The sequence below is a fragment of the Phascolarctos cinereus genome, unplaced genomic scaffold (assembly GCF_003287225.1).
Source record: "Phascolarctos cinereus isolate Bilbo 61053 unplaced genomic scaffold, phaCin_HiC Scaffold_5;HRSCAF=322, whole genome shotgun sequence".
NCBI classification, from domain to species: domain Eukaryota; kingdom Metazoa; phylum Chordata; class Mammalia; order Diprotodontia; family Phascolarctidae; genus Phascolarctos; species Phascolarctos cinereus.
Window position 1 is genome coordinate 46,459,468 of NW_027555958.1, and position 16,326 is coordinate 46,475,793.

A 16,326-nucleotide genomic window follows, 5' to 3' on the forward strand; every position below is an offset into this window, starting at 1 on the left:
CCCCCATTATTGTGTTTCTTTCACCAACCAACCAGATGATACATTATATCAAAGCAAAAGAAATTTAATTATACAATATAGCAAAATGAGTAACAAGAAAGAATTTCCCAATACTCTTCAACAGGTTACCAAAAAGATATACCCAAGGAACACACAGGTAGGAAATATATATGCCCAGGCAACCCACATGAAACACATTTGGCCAGCAAAATTCATGCTTTTGCCATTATTTACTCCCCTGAAGGGAACAGCTAGGTGGCACAGAGGATAGAGTGCTGGACCTGGAGTCAGAAAGACCTGAATTCAAATCCAGCCTCAGATACTTACTAGCTGCATGACCCTGGGCAAATCACTTAACCCTGTTTGCCTCAGTTTCCTCATCTGTAAAATGAGCTGGAGAAGGAAATGGTAAACCACTCCAGTATCTCTTCCAAAAAACACCCAAAAGAGTTCATGAAGAGTCGGACAGGAGTAAACAATGACTAAATGACAACTCCCTTGAAAAGCCATCAGTGTCCTCTGATGATGCATAACCTGGGGTTCACTGATGTCCTGTTCTATATGGGTCATTTGCGGGGCTCTACTGGTTATCTTCTGAATTACACCTTCTATGTTACCTCTTTCTAGCAAAGGCAAGACTCCACACTTGTAGATATAGACAACTCTAGGGGCTAGTGCCACCTACAAATATCCAGGCAGCTGGTAAAAGCTAGCAAAAATCCCTCTGGTTAAGACTGAACCAGTTAAGAAAAACTTAATCTGGTTAATATTGAACCCTCAATGCTCCACAGGATGGCAGTCTGAGTTTTCTCTTAAATTCCTATCAATTTATTTTTTTAAAAAAATATTTATTTTAAGATTCTTTTCTTTTTAAATTTTGAATTCCAAATTCTCTCCTTCCTTTCCACCCCTCCCCCACCTACCATTAAGGCAAGCAATAGGGTATCAATTAAATATGTGAAATAATGTAAAACATGTTTCCATATTAGCCGTATTTCCAAAAAAAGGAAGAAAAATAGAGAAAATTATACTTTAATTTGTACTCAGAGTTCATCGGTCCTCTGTCTGGAGGTAGATAGCATTTTGTCATCATGAATCCTTTGGAATTGTCTTAGGTCATTACATTGATCAGAGTAGCCAAATCTTTCACAGTTGACATCATTACAACAACATTGCACGATGGTCTCCTGGTTCTTCTCACTTCATTTTGCATCAGTTCATACAGATCTTGTCATGTTTTTCTGAAACCATTCTCTTCATCATTTCCCATAGTACAATAGAACTACATCACAATCACATGCCACAACTTGTTCAGCCATTCCCCAATTAATGAGCATTCCCTCCATTTCCAATTCTTTGCCACCACAAAAAGAGCTATCAGCTCTTTTCTAATACCATGATACCAATTGTGCTTCATGTAAATGGCCTAGGGAGCAAAATTTCAAGGGGCTGAGCAGAGCTAGTGGAGTTGACTTTGTCCTATGCCCCTTCCTTTCCCACCCATCAATCAAATGATTGCATTCATTATACCAAGTATAAAACAAGATATGACACATTAAGTAAATTGAAAAGGTGAAAAACTAAGTGTTATGTGAAGTTCGAGGAAGAAAGGTGATTACCTACTGAGGGGTAAGAGAAGTTTTCATGGAGGATGTGACATTTCAGTTGGGTTTTAAATACTGGATAGGAACTAAATTGGCAGAGAGGCAGAAGGAAGACAGTCCAGGCAAAGGAAATGATGTGAGCAAAGTTTGGAATGAAGGGGATGGACAGGACATATTATTATTAATCATGATCTAATAGCAATTATAGAGTCCTATGAAACAACTTCATTCCTTTCACAGAGTCAGCATTTGACCTCTTGTTACCACCTCAGCTCTGTCCTTGGCTCACTGAGCTATCATTGGCAAGGCCTGCACAAATGTTTATTCCATTTTCTACTAACTGGGGGCAGGAGGGGAGAGAGATGCAGGGGAAGTCAGTTGTGAGAGATTTGTGTGACACCAGTAGGTGTTTGGTGAATAGCCATTCCACAAGTGATTTCACTTAGCAGACCCTGAGTAAATTTTCTTCCCTTTCCTGTTAAGTGTGGCTGTGAGAAAACTGATGTGTCCCTCCTCCAGAGAGGATGATAATCCAGAGAGAACCTTTTCTATACAGGCAGCACTGATGAACAGAAGTCTGGTGTAGTAAAAGACAAATGGCATAGTCAATGCAAAGAATGCTGGTGAAGGAATTAGGATCTCTAGCTTCTGTTCTCAGCTCTTCTAGTCACTGGCTATGTGACCTTGGACAAATCACATCACCTTCTTTCAAGTCTTCATTTTCTTTCTCTGTAAAATGATGGGGTTGCTATAGTCACTAGAAAACACTTTGAAAAGCTGATCCCAATATATCATATCACCCTTATTTATCCAATCGTGAGCTTGACTCCTGTTCTGCAGTGCAGAGAGCCCTATGTATGTAGTAGAATATAAGCTCTTTTAGGGAGAGGACAGTCTCATGTTTCTATTTTTATCCAGCATAGCTCCTGTCCATATGGGAGGAACTTAACAAATAATAACTCAGATAGCACTTGAAGGTTTGCAAAGCACTTAAGCCATGTTATCTTATTTGATCCTCACAACAACGCTATTAGATGAGAGCTATTATTATCCTCATTTTACAGATTAGGAAACTGAGGCTGGGAGAGGTTAATAATTTGCCCAGAGTCACACAGCCTGTATTTGATGCAGTATTTTAACTCAGGTCTTCCTGATTCCAACTCCAATGATCTATTCATTACACCAACTAGCTGCCTGGATGCTTACTAATTGTTGGTTAGTCAACAGATAGAAAAAAAAAAAGGGAATGTCTTAACCCACATCCCCTTGTGTGAAATGCATTCTAGTGCAGGAGTTCCCTATCAGTCAGCCACATGAGATTACTGCATGGCTAGATTAACCTGAGGATAGTGAAAGATGTACACACAGATGAACATTTTATACTTGGACTCTGCTGCTCACCCAGATTCAATTTAAAACCAGATTGACTATATGACAGGGCACTTTCTAAAGCATTGGTGATCTCTCACCAAAGTTGAGTAATCTCTCAAATTGAACCAAGAATATGAAAGAAGTATTGAAGGAAAGATAGTTCTGTCCTCATCTGTTCGCTGTTGAGCTCTTCACAGCCACTTGAAAATTGTTGGGACTGACTATACATAATAGCACTATAACCCAATGGTGCTGTGAAGGGAGCCATCTAAGGTAGACTGATTACCCTCTTTTTACTCTCCATGGCCACAGTTTCACTCTATTATGCAGTTGTAAGACCATAACTAGAGTATTGTGTCCCATTTGGAGTACGTTGTAAGAGGCATACTGATGAACTAGAATAGCAAATAGAGTATAGAATCCAAAGAGCTGGAAAGAGCCTTACACATCAGCCCTTCCAAACTCCTCATTTTTATAGATAATAAAAATGGAAACCCAGAGATGTTGTCTTGGACCACAAGTCAAAGGAGAGTGATCAAAATGGTGAAGGGTCTAAAAACAAGTTCATATTAGTAAGGGCTGAAGGGACTGGACATCTTTAGTCTGGAGAAAAGAAAACTAAACAGAAAGATGAGAGATGTTCTCACATATACATATCTATTTATATATTACATATACATATATGTGTGTATATATATGTATATATATGTGTGTATATATATATATACATACATATATATATATATATACATATATATATATATATGTATATGGAAAGAGAGACAGAGACAGGCAAACAGAGATAGAGCAGGGGAAAGAGATGGGGAAGGAGAGGGAACAGGAGGGAGAAGAAGGAGAAGAAGAAGGGAGGGAGGGAGGAGAGAGGGAAAGAAGAGAGAGAAGAGAGAGGAAGAATAAAAAGGAGAGAGAGTCATAAGAAAAGAGGGTGAGAGGGAGAAGGAGAGACAGAGCTAGGTGCAGTGGTGGACACAAAAAAAGGTAATCTTGCCCTCAAGCAGATTGTAATCTAATAAGAGAAAAAATATATTCAGTAAATATTATTTAAAATAGCATATGGTAACTGGCACAAGTACAATAGAAATTAAATGAAGAATCAGGACAACCTTCATCGACTGGGTGGCATTTGAACTGGGCAACTAAAACTTACCATGTTTAAAACAGACTAAATAATTTCCCATCCTCTAACCCCATGCTTCTTCAAAAATTTGCTGGCTACTAAGGGCAACTCCCAGTCACAGTATCCCCAAAATCATAGAATTTTAGAATCGGAAGAAACCCTAGCAGCCATCTAGTCCACCTCCTTCCCCAAAAGGGATCTCTACTGTACCATACCAGACAGATGGTCATCTAGCCTCTGCCTGAAGACATCCAGAGGGGATGGGTACTACCTTATGTGGTCCAGCAGATTTCACTTTTAGATAATTCTGTTAGGAAGCTTGACCTGATGTCCATTCTAAATTTGCTTCTTTGCCACCTCCCTCCATTTCTTTAGGTTTTGCCCTCTGGAGAAAACAAAACAAGTCTAATCCCTCTTCCAAAGGAAGGTCTCTTTCTGAACCTTCTCTTCTCCAGGCTGGATACGCCAAATTCCTTCAACATATCCTCATATGACTTGATCTGGAGGCTCTTCACTATCCTGGTCAAACACCCCTGGATGTTCTCCAATTTACCATTTTCCTTCATCAACTGTGAACTCTTAACAACTTAACAACTATTAACTCTTAACTCATAGCTCTTCCAACTTCCAACTGTGGCATTCAGAATTGATTGTGATCATCCAAACATACAACGTATAAGCGCATGATCACCTCATTATTCCTGGGAGCTATGATTCTCTTGGCAGCTAGATGGTGCAGTGGATAGAGTGCCAGGCCTGAGTCAGGAAGACTCATTTTCCTGAGTTCAAATCTGGCCTCAGACCCTAATTAACCATGTGAACCTGGGCAAGTCACTTAACCCTGTTTACCTGTTTCCTCATCTACAAAATGAGCTGGAGAAGGAAATGAAAAACCACTCCAGCACCTTTGCCCACAAATCCCCAAATTGGGTTATGGAGAGTCAGACATGACTGAAATAACTGAACAATAACATGCCTCTCTTTATTCAGACAAAGATTGCATCAGGTATTTTGTCTGCCATATTACATTGCTGACACATATTGAGCTTGCAATCTACCAAAACCTCATTAAAAAACCAAAACTGCTATCTAACCATGATTCCTCTATTTTGTACTTTTGAAGTTGATTTTTTTTGAGCCAAAATATAAGACTTTACATTTATTTCTATCAAATCGTATGTTATTAAATTCAAACTGATACTCTAACTCAAGGGTGGGGAACCTGTCACCTCGAGGCCACATGTGGCCTTCTAGGTCCTTGGGGGCAGCCTTTTAACTAAGTCCAAGTTTTACAGAACAAATCCTTTTATTAAAAGGATTTGTTCTGTCTTGTTTGGAGTCAGTCAAAGGACCGCACTTGAGGACCTAGAGGGCCATATGTGGCCTTGAAGCCACAAATTCCCCACCCCTGCCCTAGCTTGTCAAGATCTTTGGCTCTTGGGTCTGCCATCCAGTATGTTGGTCATCTCATTCTACTTTTTGGTTATCTGCCAATTGGAAAAGCCTTTATCCAAGTGTAAGGTAGTATCTTATCTACCCTTTCATATGGACGATTTGAATGCTGAAAGGGACCAAAAAAAATGTTTGCATAAATAAAAATAATCAAATCAACTGCTAAAGGATGTAAGATATTGCTTCTTCTGTAGGTGAACACTTTGATGACTAGAAGAAATGCAAAAAGAACTTGGGTTAAATAAAAACTACTAAAAATCTGTGTGTAAAAATGTTTTCAGGTAGGCTATGAGTAGTCCACTTATAGAAAGAAGCAGAAAATGAATTTTGACATACATGTGAAAGCTTAAATCAACTTATAAAATATGTAGCTCCTATTTCCTTTCCTAAAGGTTCACTAATCATCTCTTTAATGATCTATTCTATAATTTCCCAAGTTACAGAAATCAAGTTCAGTGGCCTATAGTTGGAAGAATCTATTCTCTTACTTTTTTTTTTGAATCAGGACATTTACCCTTCCCAAGTCCTGCGATACCTCTTCCATTTTTCATACAGTGGTTCCAATATCATACAGTAGTCCAAGAATCACATCTGCCATTTCTTTCAATATCCTGTGATGTAATTCATCTAAGCCAAGGGATTAGAAAAAGCTTTAAGAGGAATTGTTTGTACCAAATGTTCTTACTCTACCATTTTATTAAATTCCCCTTTCTAAAAGCTGATTGAAAGGAACAGCTAGGTGGTGCAGTGGATAGAACTCTGGCCCTGGAGTCAGGAGGACCTGAGTTCAAATCTGACCTCAGACACTTGACGCTTAACACTTAACTAGCTGTGTGACCTTGGGCAAGTCACACTTAACCCCAATTGCCTAGCCAAATAAATAAATAAAAATAAAAGCTAATTGAATCTGCCTGATTAAACATATTACCTAATGGTTACACACTGCTTACATACATGGAAACACATTGGTAGGGGCTCATATGCTCTATCGTATTAGAAATGCAACCCTAAACCCTTGGGGCTCTCTTTATAACCTGGAGGGGAGGCAGAGCAGGCCCATTTTCTGGACCCCTGACTCCTCTTCTGAGGGCATGTGCTATACTTCAAGGATCACCTCCTCTGGGGTACTCTTGATCTCTGTAGTCATCACTGTTCTTTCCCTGTCAAATTACAGTTAATTTACTTATCTGTTTACAATAGAATGTAAACTCTGAAGATAAGGATTGTTTTATTTCCTTTTTGTGCCACCAGTACCTAGCACAGAACCTAGCACATAATTGTGTATTAGCAACAATCAAGGTGCTCACTGGAGGAAAGAGAGATGATCAGGCTCTCCTGTTCCTTTTCTCACCAATTGGTGGCAAAAGCTTTCCAAGTAGATGGTTTTGTGATGTCAGCAGTCATGTCAGACAAAAGCAAGGCGTTAAGACACAAAATCGATGTCCCTAAGAGGTTTATTGAAAGCTAAAGCATGGCTGGCTGGGACCAATGATGATGCAGAAAAGGTCCTGGCACACAACTGCTTCCAATGAGCCACCCAGGCTTGTGGCAGATCTTTAGATCTGCACATCAGTAGCGACCTCCGGTGTCAGTCAAGGTCAGTCAATGAGTTTGATGGTCCAGGTTCTCCAGGGCCATCTCCAGTCATCCTGATCTATATCTCACTGCTGGATCCAGATGGCTCTGGAGGAGAGAGTGAGGGCTGGTGACTTTGCATAGACCTCCCTCACTTCAATCCAATTCATCTGCAAGTCGTGACATCTCCTTCCTGATGCCATGATCCTCTTTGAGAACAAAGGGCAAACAGCAACCTTTTAAAACATAGCAGACCTGATTTCTGAAGTACTAATTTATTTCCTTGCCTTTTAAAATACCACTATAGACTTTAGAGCATTTTAATTGGTGAGTATATAAGGTGTTGTCTTTATGCTTTAGAATCTCTATGCATTCCAGATGGTTAAAGGTTGAGAAAGGATAAAAAAAATACTTTTTGAAAGAAAAGGCAATTCATTTATTAATATGCTCATAACTCTTGGAAATGGAACCTTGTTTGGAGGTCTCTTACAGGTCAGGAATGCAAGGTGTAAGCAGATAGCCAAAAAGACAGAGGTGCCATTAAGTCTGTCCATGGCCTAAGTACACAATTTAATTCTTATCTCTCCCAAGCCAGCCCCCAAACTTTAAAGCATGTGTTATAAATACAACAAAGATATTAACATTCACTAAGGGGTTTTGTTCAGTATTTCAGGGACTTGCATGTATGAGATGGGCCCAAATAGACACTTGACAGGGATCCAAAGAGGGAACCCAAAGAAAATTGGCTTCTCTCCATATGTTTTCATCCCCTCTTAGAACGTAAGCTCCATCAGGACTGGGACTGTCTCTCTTTTTTTCTTGTATGTATTCCCAGAACTTCACAAAGTGCCCAGTATACTTAATAAATACTTGCTGACTAACTTGCTGTTGAATTTGTTGTAAAATTGTTATTGAGATAGACATCTCCACTTGCTCAGGAATATTTCCTATCTTACTTCTTTTACTGTTACAGGAAGTCATTGCAAAAGGGAATGAATAATTAGAACCCCCTGATGGAAGCAGCAGAGGTCTGAGGATGGCTGAAAGGCAGCTGAGGTATTTCAAGTTTAACAGGGAGAGGAGGAGAGGCAACATTGACCATGGGTGTGTTTTTTTTGTGTCAGAGTAGGTAGTCGTTGTGTTAAGGTGCTAGCTTTGAGAACTCGTGTGCAGAGAGAGTATTTGTGGGCCAGTTGCTTTTATTTCTCCTACAGAATACTTATCAGGAGGGTTCAAACCACTAATGAGAGCTGTGAGATGTTTGACATGTGAGTAGCTGAAATTTCCTTTGGATTTTTAGGGAAAGATCCTGCTGAGCAACCTAACAGTTCTACCAACAATGTCCATGGATGTGGTACCATCTTGGATAATTTAGTAGAATGATGCCGATCCCAGAGGAATAGTTTTAGAAGCTTCAGAAACTCCACATGTTTACAGGTAGGAATGAGGTTCAACAAGATCATCTGGAGAAAATAATATTGACTGCTCTTCGGGATAAGGGATTATATCCTCCTTCCCCTATCCTCCAGCACCCATTTTTCAGAAAATGAGAAGAGGACCGCACTAGCCTTTCTGGTGTGTTAACTTTTTTTAGGGTAGGATCCTTGATGGAAGAGGAGGGCACAATGCTAGGGAATGATTAGACCTCTGAAATATGTTTTATTACCCATATAAGACAAAAGAAGTTGCAGCTCTAATGCTAAGATCTAGGAAGCGTGAGAGATTCTTCCTTATCTACATAAACACATCCCACTAATTCAGAACTAAGTAGCTTGTGCTCAAGCATAACTTGAAAGCCAACTTCTCAAGGATGTAAAGGCATCAGGGACTTGGAATCAGGAAGACCTGAGTTCAAATCCTGCCTCAAATGTTTGTTAGCTATATCATCCTGTGCAAGTCACTTAACTTGGTAGTCTCAGTTTCTTACTCTGTAAAATAAGTTAATAATAGCACCTAATTCAGAGGGTTGTTATAAGAACTGAAGCCCTGCAGCTCTATGTAAATGTTAATTATTATTATAAGCTCTATTAGTAGAGGTCAACCATAGTTAGCATAGGTTGAATGACATGACTTCTCGAGTGCCTTCCATCTTTGAGATGCTCTAGTTTTGTGAAATTTTAGACACTTGGACTGAAATTCATGTCTTCTAATTATAACTTACATGTTCTTTCTTATTTTAAAAATATAGATTGGAGAGGGCAGAGCCAAGATGGCAGAGTGAAAGCAGTGACTTGCTTGAGCTCTCCCCCAAACCCCTCCAAATACTCATAAAAAATGTCTCTAAACAAATTCTGAAGCAGCAGAACCCACAAAAAGACAGAGTGAAACAAATTTCTAGCCCAAGACAACCTGGATGATTGATCAGAAAGGTGTATTGCGCCGGGCTGGGAGCTCCACGCAGTGTGGCATGGGCGTGTAGACCCCAGCAAACCTGGAGCAGGCCTCAGAGGACTGAATCGCGGGCAGCTGTGGAGGTTTCCAGACTCCTCAATCCACGAATGCCAAAGACAACTTAGAAGGTCAGTGGGAAAAGTCTGTTTCTGTTGGTGGTCAGAGAGGAAGGCGGGGTTTCAGCTCCATTCCCCAAGAGCGTGGCCCTGGGGGGGGCAGCTGCTTCCCGAGCTTCTGGCCCACAGACTGAGGGGGAATCCAGTGGCTGATCAGAGAGGGATTGCAGGGATCTCTTTGCCAGTGCTGAGGCAGGAATCTCTTGCTTTGCCCGTGTGTGGATCTGGGTCACAGTTCTGGGCAGCAATGCTGGGGTGAGGAGGAGCACTGGCATGGTGGAGCTTGTAATGGCTTTGGAGAGGAACCCCTCCTCACAGTTACAGGACAGAAAGGAATACTTGTGGTCACAGGCCAGGAAAGGAGTAAACACCTCGCCCCTTATCATACCACCTTGGAAGAACTGAAAATTTACAGGTCCCTACAAGTATCTCTGAAAACAGCTACACAAACCCCTGAAGCTTGGGACAGTACACTCTCCACATTGGAAGCAGACTCTTACCTTAACAAAGAGTTTAAAACTCAAGTAATTGGCTGGGATCATGAGCAAGCAGTGCAAAAAGAGTCAGACTATATTATCTTACTTTGGTGAAAAAGAAGATCAAAATATACAACCAGAAGAAGACAACAAAATCAAAGCTCCTACATCCAAAGCCTCCAAGAAAAATATGAATCAGTCCCAGGCCTTGGAAGAGCTCAAAAGGGATTTTGAGAAGCAAGTAAGGGAAGTAGAGGAAAAACTGGGAAGAGAAATGAGAGTGATGCAAGAAAATCATGAAAAACAAGTCAACAGCTTGCTAAAGGAGACCCAAAAAAATACTGAAGAAAATAACACCTTAAAAAATAGCCTAACCCAAATGGCAAAAGAGGTCCAAAAAGCCAATGAGGAGAAAAATGCCCTAAAAAGAAAAATTGGCCAAATGGAAAAGGAAGTCCAAAAGATTACTGAAGAAAATACTTCCTTAAAAATTAGAATAGAGCAATTGGAAGACAGTGACTTTATGAGAAATCAAGACACTGTAAAACAAATCCAAAAGAATGAAAAATTAGAAAACAATGTGAAATATCTCATTGGAAAAACAACTGACCTGGAAAATAGATCCAGGAGAGAGAATTTAAAAATTATTGGACTATCTGAAAGCCATGATCAAAAAAAGAGCCTAGACATCATCTTTCAAGAAATTATCAAGGAAAACTGCCCTGATATTAGAACCAGAGGGCAAAATAGAAATTGAAAGAATCCACAGATCTCCTCCTGAAAGAGATCCCCAAAGGAAAACTCCTAGGAATATTGTAGCCAAATTCCAGAGTTCCCAGGTCAAGGAGAAAATATTACAAGCTGCCAGAAGGAAACAATTCAAGTACTGTGGAAACACAATCAGGATAACACAAGATTTAGCAGCTTCTACATTAAAGGACCGCAGGGCATGGAATATAATATTCCAGAGGGCAAAGGAGATAGGATTACAACCAAGAATCACCTACCCAGCAAAACTGAGTATAATCCTTCAGGGGAAAAAATGGTCATTCAGTGAAATAGAGGACTTTCAAGCATTCCTGATGAAAAGACCAGAGCTAAATAGAAAATTTGACTTTCAAATACAGGACTCCAGTGGAACATGAAGAGGTAAACAGGAAAGAGAAATCATAAGAGACTTATTAAGATTGAACTGTTTACATTCCTGCATGGAAAGATGATATTTGTAACTCATGAGAACTTTGTCAGTATTAGGGTAGTTGAAGGAAAAAAATTGTATGTATGTATATATAGATAGATAGAGGGCACAGGGTGAGTTGAAGATTAAGGGGTCATATCTGGAGAATAAAATTAAGGGATGAGAGAGGATGATACTCGGAGAAGAAAGGGAGAGGTAGAATGGGGTAAATTATCTCACAAAAAAAAACAGAAAAGAAAAGTCTCTCACAGTGGAGGGGAAACAGGGGAAGGTGAGAATGATGGGAATCTTATTCTCATAGGATTTGGCTTAAGGAGGAATAACATACACATTCAATTGGGTATGGAAATCTGTCTTACCCTACAGGAAAATAGGGGAGAAGGGGACAAGAGAGCAGGGGGTGATAGAGAGGAGGGCAGATTGGGAAAGGGTAATCAGAAGCAAATACTTCTGAGGAGGGACAGGGTCAAAAGAAAGAATAGAATAAATGGGAGGGCAGGATAGGATTAAGGGAAATAGAGTTAGTTTTTCACAACATGTCTACTATGGAAGTGTTTTGCATAACTGCACATGTACAACCTATATTGAGTTGCCTGCCTTTTCAATGAGGGTGGGTGGGGAGGGAGGAAGGGAGAAAATTTGGAACTCAAAGTTTTAAAAATACATGTTTAAAAAAAATGTTTTCACATGCAACTGGGAAATAAGAAATACAGGAAATGGGGTACAGAAGTCTATCCTGCTCTACAGGAAAATAGAAGGGGAAGGGGATAAGAGAAGGGAAGGGGGAGAGATAGAAGAGAAGGCAGACCAGGGGAAGGGGTATTCAGAATGCATGCCATCTTGGGGTGAGGGGAGGGGTGAGAAATTTGGAACTCAAAAACTTGTGGAAGTGAATATTGAAAACTAAAAATAAATAAATTTATATTAAAAAATATGTAAGTTTTAGTGAGGTTCTTTTTTTTTTTGGCATCACTACCACTTCCCAATTACTTCCTCCACGAATAGAACCTTCCTTTAACAACAGATAAGGACAGATAAGCAAAACAAGTGAACACATTGGCCATGTCTGAAAATGTATGACTCTTCTCACTTATAGTCCATTATCTTTCTGCCTGATGTTAAGAAGCAGAGTTGTTTCTCTTTACATTTGTTGTGGTTATCATGTAAATTGTTCTTGTATTTTTTACTTCTCTCTACTCTAGTTCATACAAATCTTCTAGATTTTCTCTAACTTTTTCATAGTCATCATTTCTCACAACATAATATTTCATTAATTACTAGGTGGGTGACACTGGACAAGTCACTTAACCCTGATTGCCTCACAAAAAAGCAAAATAAATAAAAACTAAATAATATTTCATTAAATTAACATACCACAATTTGTTAAATAAGTTCCTAATTGTTGGACCCTCCCACTTCCCTTCCATCTTTGCTACAACAGAAAGTGTTGCTATAACTATTTTTGTATTTGTGGTACTTTTCCCTTTGTCTTTCACTTTCTTGAAGTACATACCTGGTAGTGGTATTATTGGGTCAAAAAGTATTCATACCTTAATGACTTTTTTTTTTCAGCATAAATCCAGATTATTTTCCAGAATGGTTAGATTAATGTGCAGCTCCAATAGCATATCAAAATGCCTGTCTTCCCAAAGCCACTCCAATATTAATAATTTTCATCTCTTGTCATATTTGCTAATATGACAAACGTGAGGTGAAACCTCAAAGTTGTTTTAATTTAATTTTTCTCTTATTATTAGTGATTTGGAATATTCTTTCATATGGTAATTGATAGTTTATATTTTTTCTTTTGGAAACTCTTTGTTAATATCCTTTGACCACTTATCTTTAGGGGAATAGCTGTAGTTCTTCTATATTTGTTTTAACACTGTGAATATCTCAGATACCAGACTTCTATCAGAGATGAATCAACGAGGGGCACCCCTCCAACTCACAGGACAAGTCTGCCACGTATGGCTACCCATGTCCAAAGTACCCTGTGGATTTGCATCCTTTCAAAACTATAATCATAATCCCCCAACAATGGGTTAATCTTTCATAGCAATCAGAGAACATAATTAATTCAAAGCAAAAGACTGTAATGAAATAGCATAAGAAAAGTAGCAATAAAACATTTCCCCCTCAAACCTAGGGCACACACTCCCACAAATCCATTCATCATCAGTGGAGAGAGTAGACACACAGAGCGAACACATGGAAAAGCCCACATACAAGGAGCACATGGGACCAGGACATACACACACAGGAACTACATGTGTTCAAGGCATACATGCAGACAGATGACTCTTGCTTCTGCTGCTGCAGGGTTGCTAATATCTTGCTGTGATGCTAGCGCTCTGCTCCTGTTGATCTCCACTAAATATAATATCTCTGCCCTATAGGGCTTGGCTATATCCCACTCCATTGGACACGCAGTCTCTACATGGTTGGAGAGCTTCTCTTTCTATTTTTATTTTATTTTATTTTTTGATGAGGCAATTGGGGTTAGGTGACGTGCCCAGTGTCACACAGATAGTAAGTGTCAAGTGTCTGAGGCCGAATTTGAACTCGGGACCTCCTGACTCCAAGGCCAGAGCTCAAGAGCTTCTCTTTCTTTCTAGCTTCTGAACAGCTGAAATTCTTGGCTACCTCTTTCTGACCTCTTTCAACCATGGCATAGTTAATTATGTACTAGCCTTGGAGTAATAAATGAATGAATGAATGAATGAATGAATAAATAAATGAGTAGGTAAGCAAATAAATAAATAAATAAATAAATGAATGAATGAATAAATGGATAGATGAATGAATGAATAAATAAATGAGTAAATAGAAGAGGTGGGCTCAAGCCCTACTTCCTATATATGTTGGTTGTGTGACCCTAGGCAATTCATTTAACCTCTCTCATTCCAGGTCATTCTCTGTAAGACTATAAAGGTTGTAATGGGGTGGCTATGTGGCACAGTAGATAGAGCACCGGCCCTAGAGCCAGGAGGACTTGAGTTCAAATCCAGCCTCAGTCACTTATTAGCTGTGTGATCCTGGGCAAGCCACTTAACCCTGATTGCCTCCAAAAAAAAAAAAACCAAAAGAGAGAGAGACTCTAAGTTCTATAAGAGTATAAGTCTGTAAGACTATCAGTGGAGGAAGTTCCTTACCTAGATGAAATCATAGCTCTAGTTTATTTAAAAACAAAAAAGAGTAAGCTCGGCAGTATTCTTGGCTATTCTCCCTTAGGAAAGGAAACTCCCCAGTCAGGAACCAGTAAACCCTCACCTCCTAGGGGAAGGGAGGGGAGAGAAGAACAGCAACTCTCTTGGACTTCTTTTTTTCCTTTATGAAATTCCTTGTCTGTCCCTTTCCATAGAGTCTTGGCCAGAAAGCATTTGTCTTCAATAGATTTTTTGCGCAGATCAGAGTTATGCCAGCTAATAAATGCCCTTAGTTTTGATCTTTTTTTGCGGGGGAGGCAGAGGGTATTAAGCTTCTTGGTCTCTGGGGATGTGTCTCCATGTGCAACCTCACTCTGGCTCATTGTAAGCATTCCATATACCTCCTAATTTTGATCTCTGAAGGTCACATTATAAGTCATATAGGGTTTCTTTGCCTAATAACCAAGCAAATAGCTCTGAGGTTCAGGGTTCCCTGGTTCTCTAGTTACAAACTTCTTCCAATCTCCCTTGTAGATGTGTGGTCAAGGAAAAGGCCCAGATATAAATCTAAAACCAGGGGCAAGGTTATTGTCTTCCCCTATCATTCACCATCTTGGCCTTTCACATGCAGAGATGACGCCAATAAAACCTAAAGGGCTTTGGGCTTATGCATATATCAGTATTGCCACAAAGATTTTTTTTAACCAACTCTTTCTCATTTAGTGGCAAGGAATTTTTTTAAACCAGTTAGCTCTTTTTTCTTCAACTGTCATAGTGGATAGAATGCTACAGTGAATAAGACCTGAGTGTAAATCTGGCATTCCCCATTCCAAGTCCAGAATTCTATCCCATGTCACATCGCCTTCACATCCCATGTACATTAGCTGTGTGATGTCCTGTAACTTTTCTCAGCTTCTGTTTCCTTATCTGTAAAATGAAGAAAACAATGGCACCCACTTCATAGGACTGGTATGAGGATCAGACGAGATGATATTGTAAAGTGCTTTGCAAATCTGAAAACTTGACATAAACGTTAACAGTTCTAGCTGCATTAATTTCATTTGCGTAGGAGGAGCTTTTTAATTTTATTGTGTGCTCTTCCCATAGCACCATAGCAGCTATACAACACACTAGACTAACTGTGTAAATTTGAGTTGGATACAGCATTTAAAAGAGAGAATTTGGAACTTTAAAAAAAAATCTCAAATGTTAAAAATTGTTTTGACATGTAATTGGGGAAAAATGAATATATATATGCACATAAGTATACATATATACATGCATACATATACATATATGTGTTTATGTGTGTGTATATATACACATACACACGTAAAAGTTAATCAACTGAAAAGATTCCATTTGGTGTTCTGGTGTAGAATCAGTCAAGACTTTTCTAAATCAGCCCCAACCTTCTATGATCTTCTTTCTTTCTCCTCTATTTCACCTGTCAGGCACTTACTTTTTCCCTCCTCAAATGAGTCTTACTGTATTTTTACAGCCACATAATTACATTTCCTGCTTCTTCCTCAATTTTCCCTTTTAAATTCAAAAAGACTTGCACTGAAGTCCTGCCCTAATGGCTTATTGTCACAAGGAGGTGTCCCTGGGTTTTCAAAGGCTAGACCAAAAGAGTGGCCTATTCCATCAAGCTGGAAAGACTGGGCATGAGTCTGGTGATGCTCTGTATATCTGTTGTCCAAGCTTCAACCTAGCTAAATTGAGAGTCTCAGAACCAGTTTGATCTCAGGGTGACGAATTTTTCAGTTATGACAACTCACCTGTAGAGCATCTATGAATGTATGATAGGAAATGCCCACCCTGACCAAATCGAATATCCTTAAAGTGCTGGCAAC